Source organism: Macaca thibetana, chromosome 1 (assembly GCF_024542745.1).
Source record: "Macaca thibetana thibetana isolate TM-01 chromosome 1, ASM2454274v1, whole genome shotgun sequence".
Classification (NCBI taxonomy): Eukaryota; Metazoa; Chordata; class Mammalia; order Primates; family Cercopithecidae; genus Macaca; species Macaca thibetana.
In genome coordinates this window covers 152,415,295-152,432,767 of record NC_065578.1, presented here as the reverse complement: position 1 = coordinate 152,432,767, position 17,473 = coordinate 152,415,295, and the positions used below count along the sequence as shown (strand labels likewise).

Here is a 17,473-nt window from a genome sequence, read left to right as displayed (position 1 = left end):
AACCTTCTGACTCCTTCAAAGTTGCTCTGCCTGGGTTTCAACAGCACCACAATCTGCTCTTTCTTCCCACCTTAACCCTGTATTCTCTTTGTCTTTTTCTTATTGATTTGTCATCTCTCTGTATATATTTTAGGCCTTAATTTGTTGCTATTTACATCTGTGGGAAAAAAAATCTTTTCCTAATCCAGCAGTTGGCAAGCTGCTTCTGTAAAGGGCCAGATAGTAAATATTTTTGGCTTTGCAGGCTACTCAATTCTGCCACGATAGCACAAAAACAGACAAAATGTAAACAAATGGGCACGGATGTGTTCCAATAGAACTTCACTTACAAAACTAGATGGTGGGCCAGGATTGGCTCAGGTTATAGTTTGCTAACCACTGTCTTGGTCCATAGCTTGTCTTTTAATCATTTTTTATGGTCTTTTGTTGTCTCAAAGTTTTTCACTTTAATGATCAAATTTTTCTCTTTTCATTTATGGTTTGTACTTTTTAGTTTTTCTTTTTATTTTTTATAGAGACAGGGATCTCTTTATTTTGCCCAGATTGGTCTTGAACTCCTAACCTTGAGCAATCCTCTCACCTCAGCCTCCCAAAGCACTGGGATTGCAGGTCTGAGCCACCATGCCTGGCTTGGTTTGTACTTTTTGTATAGTTACCAATTACTATATAGATGAGGATACTGAGGCCCAGAGAGGGAGAGTGGCTTACTAAGGTCGCAAAGTTTCTCTGTAGCAGAGCTTTCTTCTAAGATTCTAAGGCACCACCTTGGGATCAGACAGCCTTGGCTTTGAATTTTGGCTGTTATTTATTAGCAATGCTTGGACAAACTTTCTTTTTTTTTTCTTTAATATAACCCTTTTCCCTGAAGTTAATCTTCCTTCCTTCCATCTTTCTTTTATTTGCCTGGCTGTCCAATAAACCCATCACTAATTTACTTCACACGTCTGAATACCTCTATCATGTGCCCCCCAAAATATTTTCCATGTTTCTAAAAACATTAGTTCCATTTTTTCCCCTGGAGACATCATTTCTGGGGCCATCTGTACCCTTGCTCAAATATCATCTGGCTGTTTTCCAGGCCTGGGGTCTGCCGCCACTAGCTGACCTATGGCTATGTTCTTTTTCTTAGTTTTCTCCTCATTTTGCTGGAGCACATCCCCTAGGGGTTCTTCAGGAAAAAACATGCCCCCAAAGCCACTGGAATTCCTGCATTCTTAAAAAATAGTTTTTATCTTCACCCTTGAATAACAATTTGGGGCATGGAATTCTTGGCTGAAATTCATTTTTCTATCAGAATTTTCAAAGTATTTGTTTATTAGCTTCTGTAAGTGAGCATTGTGATTAAGATAGCCATTCTGATTACTAATCCTTTGAGTGTAACTTACTGTATCACTTTGGAAGATTTAAAGATTTTTTTTTAACCTCTGAAAGTTTCAGAATTTCACAACACTGTGCTTCGATGTGGGTCTTTTTAACTCAAAGACCTGGACCCTTGGTGGCCCTGCAATCTGAGGATTCTTGTTCTTCAGCTCTGAAAAGTGTTCCTATATTATTTTCTTTGATAGTTTTTCTCCCCTCCATTTTCTGTTTTTCTTTGAACTCCTATCAGTTGAAATGTAGAGTCGATGTTTGAATTTTATTAACTTCCCCTTCCCCCTTTTCCTTATTCTTTGTCTTTTTATCTTCTATAAGATTTCTTTGATTAAATTTTCCAGACTTTTATTATGTTTTAAATTTTCTACTATCTTATTTTTTAAAACTCAAAGGCTCTTTGCTTCTTTTGAATTTTTAAATAGCATCCTGTTTTGTTTCATGGATATATGGACTTTATATCTTTATTGTAAGCATTTTTCTTTTGATCCTTGAGTTATCTCTATAGTCACTGGGTTGCATGAGGTAGAGCTGTAGAGCTGGAATTCTTTCCATCCCATATAAGGACTTTAAGCCAACCCCTGAATTTTAATGCTGCAGTTTACCTCCTCCTCACCCCACGGTGATTTCTGCTTCTAAGGCCAGAGCTTTCTTGGGCTTTGCAAGAGAAAAAAAAAGGCTCCTTTTCCATTTTAGCCCCTTCTGCATCTGTGTCGCAGCTTCTTCCACTTTACTAAATCAGTTATCTTTCCTCCGTCTGCCTTCCATCTTTCAAAATTACTTATCTGCTACTTTCTCTTCTCCTAAGTTTTAACAAATTAGTCCTTCTAGGTTTCTATATTTTTAAAAATGGTTTTTGTATCATTTCATGGGGTTTTCTGGAAAGTGAAGAAATAGATGTTTATGGCTAATCTCCCAAATGTAACACAATTTTATTATTTTAATTTTTAAAATGTACACCAGAAGCCCTTTCTAACTAAGAATCCAGAAGTCATAAAATAAAAATAAATTTGGTTATATAAAAATCCCTTCTGCACGGCAAAAAACAACATGTGCAAGTTAAAAGACAAATGGCAAAATGGGAAAATACTTGTAATTTATAATATGACAAAAACTGCTCCTAAAAATAGTAAAAGACCCCAATATTCCTATTTTTTTAAATAGATAAGAGAGATCACAGAAAAGGAAATTTAAATGACTGCTAAGCATAAGAAAAAATGCTAAATCTCGCCCATAATATGAGATGTACACATTCAAACTACTCTTGAGATACCACTCTTGAAATTTATCAGATTGCTCAAAATCCGGAAGTCTCACCCCACACTTTGATAACAGGGTGTGGGGAAACAAGCATTCTCATACATCACTGGCAAGTTTAACCTTTTTGGATATCAGATTTCTCATCTATAAAATAGAGCTAATAACAGTGCCTACCTGCTTTATACAGTAATTGTAAGGACTAAAAGAAAGAATGCATGTAAAGTGCCTAACACACAACTAGTACACATTTAATAAATACTACTTATTAACATATATTTGCTTGTGTCATTGTGTTTTTCTTCAATGATGATGCTACAAAAGACAAGATTAAATGCTGCCTTCCTAACTCTCCCATAAAATCTCTGATGACAAAGACTATGTCTCATATTTCTGTGTCCCTTCCAGGGCCCGCAGAGAGCAGGACACAAAGAAGTGTGTGGTCATGAAACATCTGATCTTTGAGGGACAGTATCGATTTTTATGTAAAATCTGTAATCTCGGGCTTGTGCTTAGTTTTGAATTATACTGTGAATTGGCCCAGCCCCAAAGCAGGAGGGCATAGAAGGCACAGCTAGAATTCAGGTGCCAGCAAGGGGAGGCCAGTATTCAAAGATGGTGCTCCATGTTCAAGTGTAGGGTGCACCCCATAGGCCAAGTGCTCTAAGAGAGACAGGACACACCTCTCCAGGACTGTCACCGGTGGCCGCTGTTAGTGTAATAAAACAATGTCAGGGCAAGGAGAGGTGCCCTGGGCCAGAGCGGACATCACAATTCAATCTCCCTGGGTCAAGGGTGGGGAAAGCTTCTGGTGCCACCTGACAACATGTGTCAAAGGCAGCAGCCCTTCCTGCCCCTGCTATGAAGTCTGAAGGAAGGTCTGATCATAGTTGAAGGAAGGGAGGGGGCTAAGGAGCAGCACAATGCTCTGCTGTCTCAATAGCAGGAGGGTCCTTGACTTCCTGGCCATTTCAGCATTTAGGTTATCAACCTCATTTCTAATAACAATCGCCACACCTAGAAGATTAGAGGCCTATCACAGCCTTTCCTTCAATTCACTCCTATTTCTCCTCCTTTGTTTCCTCTGATAACAGAGGCAGAGGAGCCCAAGGGTGATGCTAAAACCAGAAGGGACCTGGTCTAGCGCTCTGTCTTCAAGCCAGTGACTTTCTAAACTGTTCCATGAAGACAGCCGTTACTTCTGCCATTATTAGCAATATGAAAATTGACATTTGTTCCTACTTTGTGGTTGACAGAAAGCCAGCACACACATTATCTCATTTGGGATCACATATATGGGGCAAGTGTCCTTATTTTGTACAAATGAGATGACAGAGGCTGAGAGAGACAAGATCTATGGCTCTTCCAAACCTAAATGCTATTCTCCTTTTGAAGGTTTAGAGTTAACATTCCATATATACCTCAGTAGCCAAATCTGTATCTAATCATCTAACAGTGAATTTTATAAACCTACACATAATTTGGTCTTTTATTTAAACCCAGTTCCACTGGCTCACGCTTTCACACACACGGAGAGCAACTGGTCAATACCATTCCTCCCTACACACACTTTGCAGAGCCAGGGACAGCAAACGATCCATCTAGAAACCTCATTGCCAGGCTGCAAGCCCAAGGTCTCCCTCCCTTCTCTGGGGTTTGTGGGGTTGAAGGTTGGGAGGGTTGGGTAGAGGTGAGGGGTCCTTGGTCTGAATTTTCCAAGGCTAGAAATGGGGAGAGGAAGGTAGGGAGGTGGGGCAGCCCCTGTGCAGGAGACAAGAATTGATCTCACTTGCATTACCACCTTTGAAGAAGGAAAGACATATTTCATCCTCCCTCCCCTCTACCACTCCCTGCCAAGCTGAGGGTGGGGAAAAGAGCCGAGGGCACCTGCTGAGAAGTACCTGAGATAGACAAGACCTGTCATCTTCTCCAGAGGAGAAGGTCAGTTCACAGGCCTGCAGATTCTCATTTGTCTGCTTGCTCAAGCCCCTGAGTTGCTGACAAAGCTGTCAGAGAAGAATTGCAGGCCTCACAAGTCTCTCCTCCCTGGGGGTTTAACCTTCACCTAGTGTAACACATGGAGGTCAGACAGAGAAAACTAACTTCCAGAGAGGTGTCATTTTGGACTAACCAAACAGCATCCATCCAAGCAACAGTGATAGAGACTTGGGGCTGGCTGTCCCAGGAGCTGGGGAGCAGAATTCTGGTCCCATTGAAACCAGAGGGTCAATCTTGGCCCTGAGGTAGACCCATTTGGCTTCAGTTTCCATAGCCAAAAAAGAAAGGAGGCTAAAACCACTCTAAACCTGACACCATTGCTTTGAAGATGTAATAAAAGGAAAGTGCCCAGATGATGGATCTCAGGGCTTTCAACTCTGAGGCCTCCTGATCTCTCCTTGGTCTTCCCTCCTACTATGGGATCAGCATTTCCCCCATGCTCTGTAGCTCTAAGCCAAGGTCTCCTCTTGTGATCAGCCATCTCTCCTTCCTTACCTCCCCCACTCCCTAGTTATGCTGTGTGTTTCCCCAGTATCTGGGCATCTCGATCCTAATCCCACTCTGCTTCTACACCAGGCCAGCCCTAAACAGTGTTCCTCCGACTGTAATCACAGTCAGCAGCAGCACTGAATGCTAAGAGCCAGGTGATATTTGCATATTGTATTTTACTTTACCCTTGCAATAATCCTAACGTAGGTGTTATCACTGGCCCCATTTGACAGATGAAGGAATTGAGACTTGGAGTGGTTAGTGGAAGCAACAAGATTTGAACCCAGAGAGTCAGGTTCCAGATCCTGTCCTTTTGCCAATTAGTTCTAATCCCTGTCACCAGTTTAATTCATTCCGAAATCTCCCCTCTTCCACAAAGCCTTCTTCTGGAGTAAACAGGAGGAGGAAGTTCCCCTTCCAGATTCACTCAGCCTTTGCCGCCATCAGCTCCATGGAATTTAGATACCAGCCCTTGCAGGGGTGGACCGTGCCTGGGTGGGGAGCATTCCACAGAGGGCTTGCTGTGCCCCTTCTGAGTCCCCAGTCATTGATATGTGCAGGGGATGCAAACAACCTTTAATATTTGCAGGAGCAAAATGCAGCATGGAAAGTAAAATCTAACACAAAATAAGCAAAGCATTTGAAAGTCAAATAAAACTGACCTTTGCTTTAGCCACTATTTGGGATTATGTGAGCCCTGGCTGGTGACTCAGAACCTGTTTGATGGATACCTAATGATTTAATTAGAACCACAAACTGTCAGGGCTGGAAAGGACTGCACATATCACTTTGTTTAACTCTTCTGTGTTACTGATGAGGCAACTGAGGCCCAGAGAAGGGTAATGACATGTTTCAGGCCTCCTGGCCAGGAAATACTGGGAGCTAATTCTTCTGAGTCTCAGACCATGCCTTACTAAGTAAATAGAAGGCAATAAAAACAGTTATTAGCAATTCGTGCTAAGAATAGTGGCTAATTCTCATCATATCACCCCAGATGGATACTGTTATTTTCACTTTGCAGATGAGAAAACTAAGGCTCAAGGATGTATCAGCAAGGAAGTGAAAGAACTCCACTGCTGGGAAGGGCCCCGATGGGCATTTCCTGTTATCTCTGTCTCATCTCACATTTGCCAGACGTGTACTCAACCCAAGTTCTGTCAGGCATCACACCGAAGGCTGGGTGCAGAAGAGAAAGCATAGTCCCTACTGTGTGGGAATTCACAGTCCAGGAAGTAAGCAGATATTTGTATGTGAGGTGCGTGTTTGTGTGTGTATGTGTGTAGGGATTGGCATAAGAATGCACCGAGGTCAGGTTTTCATATATATTGTGCCTTGACCAATACCTGAGAGGAGTCTGGTAGGCGTGGGCAAGTGCATCCATATCCAGGATGGGTGGGAGCAGGTGCCAGGTAATCAGGGGATGTGCAGGAACCCCACCCTGGGAATACACACTACCCAACCCCAGCTCTGCAAAGAGGTCTCTGTTCCCATCTCCTCCAGCACTGAGAAGCACCAGGCCTCTTCCCCTTTCAAGCATACAGTCTGCCTGTAATAAGGCAGGCGGGCATTTACCCTGGCTTGACCCAGAGTCTCCTCCCAGATAGAGCTATTTACATCAAGAACTGTTCAAGGACAGGGACAGCACAAGCAATTACTGGTAGTAAAAACCCAAGCCATGCTCTGCCGTACTCCCCCCCAACGCTGTTTTTTATATGGTCAATAAAGTGGCGGCCTGATTCGTGCTCTTGGCAGGCAGAGCTTAGGTGTAAGTGTTCAGCCAGGAAGCCAGCTGGCCACACAGAGGGAAGATGGAACATCTTCACCATGTTGCTGGTTTAATGCTCCAGCCCAGTGGCAGGCTGTGGGCTCCAGATGTGGCCTGTCTGCAGGAGCATTTTCTAAAAAGTCCCTCAGCACTAACAAAGATGAAACTCCTACAGCCAGGCCATTCCCTCCTCTTAGGAACCTATAAAAGAGCCATCAATGTGTCTTGTCCTGGGGACAGAACACATACAAGGAGGCCTCCCTGCCCTCCCTCCCTCCCTCCCAATTCATCTGAGATTGAATCTATTCAGGCAGACACAATTTTCACAGAACGGCAAATGAGGTCTTCTTTTTTGTATACCACTCACTCTTAAGTGTGCTCTAGCTATGATAGTGGTGTATGATTCAGGCACATGGCAAGGCTGGACACAATAATGCAAACACAGGTACAATAGCAGGCCATGCAGATACTAAACAGTTCATCACATGAAGCATCTTGTGTGTTTGCAACAGCCCTTCACTGTCTCATTCTCCAGGCAAAGAAGGAATCCACTGTCTTATTCTCCAGGCAAAGAAAGGGTGTCCAGCATTCACCCTTTCTGGAGCCCATTTATGCTGCCTTTTCCCTGGATTGCTCTTCCTTTCCCGGACTCCCATTGTTGGTTCAAATACTTTCTCTATTGCAAAGGACTGAGGAATTCCACTTCTTCCATGAAGCCTTCCTTGATCCTCTCAGCCAGAAGTGCACAACTCTTTTCTGAACATAACATGATCTCTATTCCCCTCTAATAATTAAGAACAGGCTTCTGCTTTAAATTCATTTTTGATGTAAATATACTATTTAATGAAATAGTAAACATCATGAGATCTTATATTTACATAGAGTCCATAAACAGATTTTATAATCATAGTCTCCATAAATTGACCCTATAAACTTGCTGATAACTCGAATTATATTCAGTTCCTTTACTATTGCAGGGTTACTGGACTGACCCACCAATGGGTAAGGATTACCTTACTCATTCTTGTACCCACTCACTCATTCAGGCACAAGTACTGAGCCTGCAGTCTGAAGTAACTAGTAATTTTAACTGGATTGGGTTAGTTTCTGGGAGGATTTCCTGCTAGGACAGTAAGTGTTCAATGGGTCTTGTTGTAACATTCAGATTCCCAATTCCAAAATGTAAAGTCTCTGTTGGGTTACTTTAAGAGACCCTAACTCCTCCAACCAGCACAATTCCATTTCCCTGGAAAGAGAATAGGGCAGGGAGGACAAGGGTGAAGGAGGCATTTGGATTTGAGGCTCAAGACCAGGGAATCCTTAATCTAAAATTGCAGATGTCCTTATAAAAAGGGAAAAATTTGGGCTGGGTGTGGTGGCTCACACCTGTAATCCCAGCTCTTTGGGAGGCTGAGGTGGGTGGATCACGTGGGGCCAGTAGCTCGAGACCAGCCTGGCCAACATGGTGAAACCCCATCTCTACTAAAAATACAAAAATTAGCTGGGCAAGGTGGCACACCTGTGGTCCTAGCTGCTTGGGAGGCTGAGGCAAAAGAATTGCTTAAACCCATGAGGCAGAGGTTGTAGTCAGCTAAGATTGCACTACCGCACTCCGGCCTGGGCAACAGTGCGAGACCCTGTCTCAAAGGCGGGGAAGATTTTGACCTGGAGACACAGATATGCATACAGGGATGTGATGATGAAGGCAGAGACTGGGGTGATGCAGCAGAAGCCAAGGAGTGCTGGATTTCAGCAAACTAGCAGGAGGTGGGAGACAGGTATGGAACAGATTCTTCCTCACAAGCTTCAGAGGGAACCAACCCTACAGATACCTTGGTCTTGGACTTCTAGCCTCCAGAACTGTGAGACAATACATTTCTGTTATTTAAGCTGCTCAATTGGTGGTACTTTTTTTTACAGAAGCCCTAGCAAACTAACACAGAGACTTAAGACAGACAATGGTGACATCATGAAGCTAAGTTAACTAAGAGTCAGACCCATAATTCTATTAGTTTAAAAACCATATGTAGATACATACAGGGAAGTAGAAATGGGTGGGTGGATTGACAGACGGAAAGAAAGAGAGAAAGAAAGAGAGAAATACACTAAGAGAGAAAGAGAAAAAGAGAGAAAAAGAAAAGAAAGAAGAGAAAGAAGGAAGGAAGGAAGTTAGGAAGGAAGGAAGAAAGAAAAAGAGAGGAAAGAAAGAAAGAAGAAAGAAAAAAGAAAGAAAGAAGAAAGAAAGAAAGAAAAAGAAAGGAAGGAAGGAAGGAAGGAAGGAAGGAAGGAAGGAAGGAAGGAAAGAAAGAAAGAAAGAAAGAAAGAAAGAAAGAAAGAAAGAAAGAAAGAAAGAAAGAAAGAAAGAAAGAGAAAGGGAAAGAGAGAGAGAAATGATAGCTGACTGCTGTGCAGGCACTGTGCCTGGGTCCTCCCAAGCCCAGGAGCTCTCCCATACAGTGCTGGGGAGACACTATTAGTCTGTACGGTTGAGTCTTGGGAAAAACATCCCACAAGCAGATAATGTGATGTACATGGCACAATCACTATGCTAATTAGTCCTCATGAGCAACCTGTGATATACAGTCATGTGTCACTTAACAGGAATACATTCTGATAAATGTGTCACAAGGCAATTTTGTCATTGTGTGAACATCTTAGAGTATACTTAAACAAACCAAGATGGGATGGCCTACTATATGTCTACGTTATATGGTATAGCCTGTTGCTCCTAGGCTACAAACCCGTGCAGCATGTTACTCTACTGAATACTGTACTGAATATAGGTAATTGTATCTGTCTATCTATACATATTAAAATATAGAAAAGGTACAGTAAAAACACAATTTAAAAGATTTTTTAAAATTAGCACACCTGTATAGGGCACTTAGCAAGAATAAAACTTGCAGGACTGGAAGTTGCTCTGGGTGAGTCAGTTGGAAGTGAATGTGAAGGCCTAGGATATTACTGTATTCTACTATAGACTATAAACACTGTACATTTAGGCTACACTAAAGTTATATATATATATAAATTAAGTGTGCTACAATGTTACAATGGCTATGACGTCACTAGGTGACAGAAATTTTTCAGCTCCATTATAATCTTATGGAACCACTACCATTGATGGCGCTAGGTAGTGCCTGACTATCTTCTTATCCCTATTTTACAGAATGAAGAGATGAAGCTCAGAGAAGCCTAATGCCACATGGCTGGTAAGTGGTATGGCAGGCATGGGAGTCATACTTGGGTCTGCTTGCCCTCAAACACCGGCTCCTTTTACCACACCCGCTGCTCTGCATACCCCTGCCTGCACAGACTCCGTGCTCAAATAGTGAATTCAACAGTCCCAACCTTGTGACCTGCACCAATTTTAAAGGGCTGATATAAATGCCATCATACCTGGCCTGCCAGAAATCTTGTGGGAAATCACCTGGGCCTCTGCTAAGATGCATGTAAATCTTAAAGTCCTGGGGCTGTTACTCTCTTCAGGGGCCCAAGCCAGGTTCTCCTTCATCTCTCTAAATTGTACTACCATTCCCAGGCATTGGGCCATCAGGGAAAGCTTAGCCTTAGCCCGGGGCCTATGGAATCTGGCTCATTTCTCACCAGGACCTTCTCATGCTCCTCAGAGATGCCAGCCTCTCTAGAGTCTCTGAGGGGTCTTACATGCTGTTCCTTTGGCCTGAGTTGCCTTTCCTCCTCCTCTTTGCCTAGCCAGCTCTTACTTCCTTCAGGTCCTCACTCAAATGTCATCTCCCTGGGACTCACCCTTCACCTTGGTTTGGGTTTCTCTCTCTTCTACCCCTTTATCATACAATGATGCAAGGGTATCCCTGATAACACGCCTCAAGCGCTACGGGCGTCAACTTTCTGAAGTCCTTGGCAGCTTGAGAGTCCACTGTGGGCAGGGACTTTGCCTGCCTTGCTCACACTCTATCCCCGGGGCATGCACACAGTAGGGTCAGGATGAACAACTGGTGAAGGAGTGTATGATGAAGGCCACAGTGGGGAACTTGTGGCTCTCAGAGGCGTGTTAGTTTCTCTGGAGGAAGCCCCTTCACCCCAGGCTTACACAGTTTCCTTCACCTAGGTGGCCACAGTCCCACATATGTTATTGTCCACAATGGCAGAAGGACAGCTGCTCAGGGCATCATTGGCCACCAAGTGGAATCACAACCCACAGGGCCCATTCCTGACAGCGAGCCAGGAATGTACTCTCTGAGTACAGTTCTCAGCCATTAGCACCATGAAGTCTAGCAAAGAACGTAGATGAGATGAAGCGGCCAGAAAAAAAGCCCTATGTTCAAAATAGTAATCGTAAGTCTCCAGAATCCATAAAAGGAACGTGGTAATGCTGTACCAACCATGAGTGATATTTGCCTTTCCTTAAAACAACTCAAATAAAAATAATACTTCTATGAACTAAACATAAAACAAAGCAAGGGTCATTCAGCCCATGTGTGAAGTTTTCACATCAAATCAACACCTCCTTGGGGGCTGTTTTCTGACACTTCCTGGTACTTGAAATAAAAACTCTGCCTGATTCAGGGCTGGGAGGGAGAGTGGGAATAGAGCCCAGGACACTGCCTGGAGGCTCACAGCAGAAGGAAGAGGCTGGGAGAAAGAAAAATGCCTTCAGGCTGTTTCCTAAGTCTTTCTGGCCCAGAGTCTGTTCTTTCCAGCTTGAAAAGCAAAACTCCTGATGCTAGAATGACTTCCCTTTAATATTTCCTTCTGCTGGTATGACTGTCCATTCCTCCAAAAACAATGCTGTAGACAGCAGAAAGTGACGGCAGTACTTGCTGCTGGTGTCACAGGTGGTTTGGCTCATACCTAGTCAGGAGTTTCACCTTTGCTTGCCTGAAACATTCATTCCTAATGCCTGTGGCCCTTGCATTCCTGTTATAAGTTCATTAAAAGGGTTCTGAGAGCTGCATACCCACATTAACAGGGATCTGTACCTGCCTACAAGTCTTGGAATTTTAGTCTATCAGCCCCAGGTCCAATGCCAAGGCCTTGAAGAAGTTATGAACAGTTGCCTTTCCCCACCCCCAGTCCCCCAACCCCAGCAGCGGAGCCACCTGCCTTCCCTTGGCCTGGCTCCCCTGACACAATGCAGATGACTCGTGCACATTCTCTCCACTCTACCTTCTCCATCAGGAGGGGTGCTATTGTGCAGGCAATATTTCTTTAACTGGGGTTTGCTCCTGTGTTTGTCAATTTATTTTATTCGCCTTTAAAAAGTTTTTTTTCTCTACCTTGGTTTGAAAAAAAAAAAAACAACAAATTCAAAGATGCTCGCTTAGATGCATAAAACACAAGATAAATGATAACATAATAAGGGCAGAAGGAAAATAAAGGTAAGAAATGAGATATAGCCAAGTACGGACCATGAGATTGACAGATGCCACCAATTTAGCATCCGGTGAGTAAAGGAAAATTTAGCATCTGAGTCTGGTAAAGGAAAGATGGCAATATCAGCAGACACAGATTGGGAGTACCTAGTCCTTAATTCCCAAAGAGATCAAGTGTCCAAATCATGCTTTCAGCACTGAAGATGCAGTTCTGCTCTGACTTTGGGGAATGTGGTCTGTTCTCTCCTTTCTTCCATCAATATTAAATGAGCATCTTCTAATTGCCAGGACTTTAGTAGACTCTGGGGATAAAATAGATATCAAGATGTGATCTCTTTCCTTGCTCTCCATAAAGAAATAGATTGCCTTCTTAACTGTTCTTGGCTTTGGGTGGTGAATTTCTGCATAGAGGTGTCAGGGGTTAGGGAAGGGATAGGGGGAAGAATGGCCCACCTGTCTTTGATTTTTTCTTTCCTCAACCTGCAATTCATGATCCTTCTTTCTCAGCCCCAATAAGTCCTTACACTTCACAGCCCAATTCAAATGCCACCTCCTTCAGGAAGCTGTTCCATATACTTCCAGGCTGAATTATGTCTGCTCATGTTGTATTAAAGACAATATATTTTCATGGAGTGGGAAATTCAGAGGTCAAATACACAAAAGTTAATTTTATTGCAAACTGAGGCATCTCTGAGTGGAGCTAACAGGAATTCAGCACCAATAAATTAGACCTGTGTCCTGGGAGCCTAGGGTTCACATATTCTCCTGTTACTCTGGTAGGAGGCTTCTCACGATTGTCCTAAACAAAAGGGTATGAATATCGATATTTTTTTCCAACCCACAGGCTAATATGCTGCCTGCCCTGCTCCCACTGTGAGACACATGTGAAGAAGAGGTCTTCTCCTGTCTAGAGTGTATGGAGGGAGGCAACTGGGGTCACAGAAAGTGCTTCGGGCCGTAGACTTGCACATAGACTCCAATCAACTTCTCTGTTTAATGACTAATGGCTTTGTGTACCTAGGGCAGATCACCTAACCTCTCCAAACTTCGGCTTCTACAGCTGTCAGTAAGGGGAGTAAAGTATAGTTCACAGAATTTTACAAAACATAAATGTTTCAAGGCAGACAAAAGGGTTTATAATGATACTTGGTTTGGGATAGGTGCTCATGAAAATTTTCTTTCTTCCAGTTTTTTGCCTTTACCTAGGGTTGGGGCGTCTGCTGCTTATTCATCATGCAACTTTAGGCAAGTTGTTAACCTAAAATTCAGTGCCCCTGTCAATGGATGGGTTGTGGAGAACTGAACACAGTGATACATGCAATGACCTTGTGACATCCACACAAGGGATCAGAATATACATATGCAGCATAATCATAAATTATAGTCTGAATTATCCATTCACTCTTTCTTCCAAAAGGTAGCCCATGGCTTTTGTGTGCCAGGCATTGTGCTATTGCTGGAGACATAAAGAGGATCATGATACTATCCCTGACTTCAAAGGAAGGCAGTCTGTATCATTTTTGCCTTCATCTTTTGTGCACTCCACACTCTGCATGTACTTTGTGTCTCTGTGGCATCTTCTCTGGAGGACACACTCAAGAAAGTAAGAAATGAGTCTTGTTGACTTGATTTATGCAGTGCCTCTGTGTGGCTGATGTATCACCTCATTTTCCCCTGGCCACTGCTCTGATGGTGCTCGGGATGTTTAGGGATGTGCACTATCTCCTCCCAAAGGGACCAATCCATGGTGAAGTCTGGCTGGCACAGACTACCCATCAGAGACCTGTGTTGGTCCTGGTGAGTACAGAGGGCATGCAGCCAGGCCTGCAGAGAAAGCTTCAGATTGAGTCCACAGGAAGAATCTGCCTCAATAGGGGACCTGACAGCAGCAAAGACCCATGACAACTCAGTCAAAGTTCTGGGAATAGAAACCCCCAGCTATCTTCCATCAGGGGCAGGGATAGGCTTCCACCCACTCTGACAGGCTGCAGGGCTAGTTCTGGAAGAACCAACGTGCTGCCTACACCAGATGACTCACACCCAGGCACTTGAGTGAGCCTCCCGTCACTCCCTGCAAGAGGGTAGGGAGGGATGAGGAGCCCAGTTCCCTTTGCCTTGAGCCTTTGCCTCAATAGTCAGATTTAAATAACACACAATATAAATCTTAACAGGGCCAAGCACAGTGACTCACACATGTAATCCCAGCACTTTGGGAGGCCAAGGCAGGAGGGTTGCTTGAGGCCAGGAGTTGAAGACCAGCCTGCACGATATAGCAAGACACTGTTTCTATTTTAAAAATTAAAAAAAAAAAACAACAACAAAAAACATGTAATGGGATTAGTTTGGCATGGTTCAACTTTGCATTACTAATCTCCTTCATAAAAACATCCCCAGAATTTTGCACCATAATCACTAGGTCATAATTTTCCCATCAAGAGCTAATTGTTATCAATAATCATGAGTTGCTGTGATTTTTCAGGGCTAAGAAAGTGGGGCTAGAGGTTCTAGCCCAATTTTAGCAACAATAATCATCAAAACAAACCCACGTGTGACCTTCTATGGGGCCTGGAGGGGAAACGCTCTCTGAGGTATGTAGCTGAACCAACAACCTCTCGGAATGACTGGGATAGGAGGCGACCGCGACCGCCACCTCGACCTCGGTGGAAGGCTTCCTGCCTCAGCAAGGGCTCTGAGACCAGGGCAACAGGGCCATTCTCAGACAAAAGAACAAAGACTTCAGGAGAAGCTCCAGGGGACCTGCCACCCTGGCTTCAGGGATCCAAAGGAAAGTAGATCCTGGGACAATGGAAACAGTCCCTCAGAGAAGACAACTAGGAAATTTATGTATCACATTCCCTTCTAAACACTGCCCTGCTCTCACCCCCTTCCCCCGCAATTCCTACTCAGTTTTATTCCATTTGCAATACTTGAGTGGGTCTTGCTTTAAGAAAGCATGTTACACAGGCTGGGCGTGGAGGCTCATGCCTGTAATCCCAGCACTTTGGGAGGCCGAGGCGAGTGGATCATGAGGTCAGAAGATCGAGACCATCCTGGCCAACACGGTGAAACCCCGCCTCTACTAAAAGTACAAACAAAAATTAGCCATGCATGGTGGTGCATGCCTGTAATCCAGCTACTGGGGAGGCTGAGGCAGGAGAATCACTTGAACCCGGAAGGCGGAGGTTGCAGTGAGCGGAGATTGCACCACTGCACTATAGCCTGGACGACAGAGCAAGACTCCGTCTCAAAAACAAAAAGCATGCTATACAACAATCTAGACTTTACTGAAACACATCAACAACTGTACGTTATCACTAAAGGGTTTACTTTGAAGAATGATTTACTACAGGGTTCTTCAAATAGTGAAGTCTTCCTTACAGGCATTTAAAATGGAATTGGGTTATGTCCTTCAACTTGCATGGAACTTTAACTTCCTCCAGACATGTCTACTACATTCACAGAGGCCTCCTGTGCTAATCTTCCGTTGTTTGCAGGCTCTGTTGGGTGTGATGACCAAAATGTCTCTGATTACATGCCCTGTCTCTCCAAGCAGGCTTCCCGAGGAAGCTTTCTCTCTCTGTTCCAACTATGGAGATCATTAGGGCCTCTGAAAAGAGTAGGTGCTGGGCATACACTTACAGATAATCACGAGTTGCTATGATTTTTCGGGGCTAAGAAAGTGGGGCTAGAGGTTCTAGCCCAAGTTAGCAACAATAATCATCAAAACAAACACATGTGTGACCCTCTGTGGGCCCTGGAAGAGGGCATACAGCACTAAGTTGACTGATCAACTTAGAGCAACAAAAATGATGAGTTTGTATCTTCCATTTGAGTTATATCTTCTATTTGACCACATACTGATTAATATCTAAAATCACTTAGCTTTACAAGTATCCCTTCTTTGCCTCCCAGGAAGCTGCTGGGGTCAGGTGAGATACCATGAGAAGAAAAAGCTGCCCTCATTTGCCCAACTTGTGTTTCCCTGAGGGATTTTGAAGAGCTAGGCCCTCAGCTAGAGCCTGGGGCAACAGAGATGAGATCCCATTTCTGGCCTAGGGCTGAATGCATATAACTGACTGGCAGTTATCCCTGTGCTCAACATGTAGGGGTTATGAAGGGCATCAACCAAACCTGGATGGATCAGGACAGGAATGCACTTTAGTCCCCAGACTGCACCTCAGCATGGCCCCTGCCGCTCCCCAATTCTCAGGGATTCAGCTTTTGACCAATGAGACACGTCCTGCTCTAAGGCAGAGGCTGACCAGTGCTCTCCCTCCCTTTTTCCCTGGGCCTCATCTCACTCCTGAGCAGACTGTCTGTAAGAAGCCCTGGCTCCAGGTTCCTAGAACCGAAGGACTAGGCACGCTCCTTCCACAGTTCATCAGAAAACCCAGTTGCTGGTGTGGTGAAGTAACATTTTGAAATACCCCCTTCTGGTATTTCCTGTTACCCCTTGACACTTTCTTGATTCTACAGACCGGATCTGCGGCAGTGGATTTACTTAGGAATAGCAGATTCCCTCGAGGAGTGCTGTCCAAGAGGAATATAACAAAAGCACAAATGTGAGCCACATATGGGAATTTTCTAGTACCTACATTTTAAAAGTCAAAAGAAATAGGTAAAATTGGCTGAGCACAGTGGCTCATGCCTGTAATCCCAGCACTTTGGGAGGCCGAGGCGGGAGGATAACTTGAGATCACGAGTTTGAGACCAGCCTGGCCAACATAGTGAAACCCCGTCTCTACTAAAAATATAAAAACTAGCTGGGCGTGGCGGTGTGCACCTTTAATCCCAGCTACTGGGGAGGCTGAGGCCCGGGAACTGCTTGAACCCAGGAGGCGGCGGTTGCAGTGAGCTGAGATTGCACTACCATACTCCAGCCTGGGCAATAGAGTGAGACCACATTTCAAAAAAAAGAAAGAAAGAAAGAAATAGGTAAAATGAATTTTAATGTTTTATTTAACATAATATCTCCAAAATACTTAGTAATCAACATAAAAAATATACATATAAAAAGTACTGTCTTCTATAAATATGTGTATGCAAATATATATGTATATATAAAATATCGTCTTCTATAAATAAAAATATATGTATGTATGTGTGTATATGTGTATATATAAATATATATACATATATATATAAAATACGAAGTCTTCAAAATCCCTTGTCTATTTTACCCTGGCAGCACATCTCAGTTCTGACTAGCTATATCTCAAGTGCTCAATAGGCACATGTG

The 17,473-nt window shown here is 43.7% G+C and overlaps 2 protein-coding genes across 3 annotated transcripts in view; both read right to left on the bottom strand.

The window, feature by feature from the left end:
• Nucleotides 1–17,473, bottom strand: part of LOC126948846 (cuticle collagen 2-like) — a 940,772-nt gene that overhangs the window by 471,099 nt on the left and 452,200 nt on the right. The window lies entirely within an intron of this gene.
• Nucleotides 1–17,473, bottom strand: part of KCNH1 (potassium voltage-gated channel subfamily H member 1) — a 452,445-nt gene that overhangs the window by 22,183 nt on the left and 412,789 nt on the right. The gene's annotated exons all lie outside the window — the stretch shown is intronic.